General features: G+C 36.8%; 1 pseudogene; it reads right to left on the bottom strand.

The window, feature by feature from the left end:
* Positions 1-2,157: 2,157 nt before the first annotated feature.
* LOC117695217 (non-selective voltage-gated ion channel VDAC1 pseudogene) lies at positions 2,158-3,329 on the bottom strand (annotated as a pseudogene).
* Between the last annotated feature and the right edge of the window lie 435 nt (positions 3,330-3,764).

Below are 3,764 nucleotides of genomic sequence, written 5' to 3'. Positions count from 1 at the left end.
CATTATTGTTCTTCCTATGAGGTTGAAAACCTCTTCAGCTCCTTCAGTCTTTTCCCTAACTCTTCCATTGGGGTCCCTGTGCTCAGTCTGATGGTTGGCTACCATTTGGTTTTTAACTCACTGTTGGTTTCTATATTTTGAGACTTTTGTGATTGTTTTTCTCCTTCGTGTAACAGTGTTCAGCCCTTATTCATAATGATTCTTCTTTACAATTATTAAACTCCTAGATCCTGCGTTGCTCCTCAGTTAATAAAAAATCATCTTTTTCTTTACATGGTATTTCCTGAAGTAATAGAACACTTCCTACTTCTGAGAATTCTGGGAGATAATTCTTGTCTAGCAGTTTGAGATAGGTTAATAGTACATAAAAGTCTTTAATGGTGTCTATTATTTCTTTCACTGTTGCTAATATTGCTCAACTCAGAAATATTTTTATAAACAGAATATTGATGAGTGGTGATGAATAGTGTCTTCCTTAGGGCTGAAAATTTTCCTTTTATTGCTGAAAATTATAATTTGTTTGGTAATTATATTATGTTGAAAATTGTGCTTGCTCAATTGAAACAATTCAAAAGACATAAAAAGGATAATGGCAAGATTACTTCATAACAATCCTACTCTTCCCCTTGACTAAAGCAGTGTTAACATTATGGAACATATATTTCTGCACCACTTTCTATGATCAAATTTTTACCTATTAAACTGCAAATTCAAAATAACATATTTTAGACCATATTTACCAAAAATGAGTGCAAAATTCTCTATATAAAAGCTTCACTGTCATATTTTTAATATGGTTAGATGGCATGGACAGTGAACATTTATGTAATAGGAATAGGCTTCAAAAGTTTTTAATAATAGTCTTGAAAGAAATTCTAAACAATACTTACTAACAGTATTTCTAGTTAATTCTCACATTTATTTTTTGAAACCTAAATTCAAATTATTTTTTAATTTGTCAATACATTTATTTGACATGCAGATTTTACTATTGTGTTTTGTAAAAATTTTTTGCAAGTCATATTTTTCCAAATATTCATATTCAAATTTTCATGTTGCTTTACATAATTGTTATTTCATTTTCTAGTATACAACCTTAGCTTCAAGATAATGAATGCCTTTTTGAAATTAATTGTTCTTAGGTTAAAGTTACAAAATATTTCATTAATTTTTTGGTTGCCAGAATTCCTAGAATAGACTTTCTGTATCCTCTTTAGAATCTAAATTGACTTTATTTGGTTTATCTATACTAAACATAATACCTACCAATTAAGTCTTTCACATCTAGGCTTTTTTTTTTTTTTGAGGTTTCAGTATTTTATTCAAGTTTTATTTTAAGTGATGTTAATTACAGCATTTGAAGGGGAGGAGCTAATTCCACACAAAATGCAAGACTCTATAATATACCCATTAAACTGCTAAAAAAAATAGTGGTGAGGCTACAAGAGGAGTCATTTGAGATCCCTGGTGTCGTCAGGGTGTGACCACAGTCACCTGCCCAGCTCAGACTTGGAAAACCCAGAAGCTATTTCATACTCTGGTATAATGACAAAAGGAGGAGGGGCGATTAAAACAAAAATAGAAAACCACACCACAACACAAGGAGGAATTGAGTCCTGAATGACTGGCCCCATCATGCCCACCCTCTCCACCTTAAAATGGCACAAAAGAAATAGCTAACCACACCCTAAAGACTACTTTTGGTGTAAGACAGGTAACTGATGCACTAGGATAGGAACAGGGCATGACAATTTGCCTGAAAATGTCCCTTCACATGGGTGTATACATGCTTCTGAGCAGATAGGATTGGAACACTAGGGTTCAATGTTTGGGAAGTCACAATTTCATCTGGGGACTGGATACAGATTTACAAAGGGGCTACAAGTTCTCACTTCCACTTGTGGCCTGGCATCTCTTGAGGGGCTCCTCCCCAACCCATGCCTACAGCTAAAAAGGACCCTTTCTGGAATGGGGTTTCTGTATACCTCTGAATTGGTAAACACCTTAAAGCCAAGTCATCCTTAGCCTGGAGGTCTAACGTGGTATTTATCAACTCTTGCATGCCCAATATACAGCATTAAAAGGTACACTGAATTCTGAAGGTAGCTATGTTGCAAAATAGCTTAAAATTAACAATTGTGCAATATTCATTTATGCTTAAAATTCTAGTCCTAAACCAAGATTGTGGCCGCCTGCATTGACATTCTTATGCAGCAGAGCTGACAGCATCAATTTGATACCTGATTTAGGGTCTGCATGTACCCTAAGCCAATCAGGTTGGAGTTGTTCACTTTGACCAAATAGCAGCCATTAGATTCGACCTGATACCTGGCTGGTATTCCAAAGCAAGTGTTACTGTTTCTTGCAGTCCAGGCCAGAGTGGCAGCAGTCTCCAACTTCTTGTTCACCTTCTGGTAAATGGAGCCACCAAACTCTGACCTTTCATTCACATTAGTATGAAGTTAGAATTTGTCTGTCTCATAACCAACTGAAAAGTTACTCTGAGTCACTTGGGACTTCAAGGTCTCAAAATTCATCTGGTAGCCAGCCAGCCAACTCTCATAGCCAAGCACCAGAGTGCCCCAAATTGAGCGCCCAGAGATGTCAAAGCCCAGGTTGATATGCTTCCTTGTGTACCACCTTGATTTTAGCATTTTCCCCCAGTGTTAGGTGAGAAAGGTCAGCTTCAGTCCACTAGCAAGCTGGTCTTCCACAGTAATCTCAGTGTCCAGAGTGTTGACTGTGTCCCACTTCTCTGTAAATGTACTTGGTTTCCAGACTGTCATTCTCTTTGGTGGTCTCCTTGTTGGTAGAGCCTGAGCTGGTAATTCCAATCCATTCTTGGACTTCATTTTCAAATCAAGTTTTAATAAGCCAAAGCCATAGCCCTTGATGAAGACATCCCTGGAGAACTTGCCAAGATGAGCATATGGTGGGAGGCACAACCATGTTCTTGGATGGCAGGAGCAGAAACAGCTACTGCGGAAGGGATGGGGTAGGGTTGTGATGGGAGGAGACTGGGAGCACAACTAATGAGCAGAGAGATGGATGTTTTTGTTGTTGTTTTGTTTTGTTTTTATTTTGCTTTGTTTTTGCTATTGTCAGTGGGATTCTTTCTCTGGTTTCTTTTTTGTTTGTTTGTTTGTTTCCTGTTTTAAATTTGTTGGTATACAGAATATATATACAAACACATATATATGGCATCTGTGTTGTGAAATTCATGTCAACCAATAATACTTGTATGTGTCTCTAAACATCTTTAACTTTGGCATGATGTGAGGACCTAGAGATGAATCAAGTGGTTCAGAGCTCTTTCAGAGGGCCCAAATTACATTCCCAACCTCAATGTTAAGAGGCTTCCAATTTCCTATTCTCTGGATCCAAGAAATTTGATGCTGTCTTCTGGCCTCAACAGGTACCCACACAAGTATGGCTGGCAGAAATGCATGCACATGTATGTGCAAGAACACACACATACACGCACACACACACACACACACACACACAGAGAGAGAGAGAGAGAGAGAGAGAGAGAGAGAGAGAGAGAGAGAGACCTTTACAGGAAAAAGAAATATGACATGACAATACCACATATTATAAAACCTGGTTTGACAAATAGTATTGGAAAATATGTTTTAATGTTACTAAGATGAAATGATGTAAAATATTTTATTATTTTAAATATGTCGTATTTTGAAAATATTGTTCCATAATATCCTTAATGAATACATCTAAAACTTCCCCAATATTGGTTTTGGTAAGAA

This window comes from Arvicanthis niloticus, chromosome X, assembly GCF_011762505.2.
Source record: "Arvicanthis niloticus isolate mArvNil1 chromosome X, mArvNil1.pat.X, whole genome shotgun sequence".
Classification (NCBI taxonomy): Eukaryota; Metazoa; Chordata; class Mammalia; order Rodentia; family Muridae; genus Arvicanthis; species Arvicanthis niloticus.
Note: the sequence above shows the minus strand (reverse complement) of the source record. Positions and strands in the feature narration are given on the sequence as shown.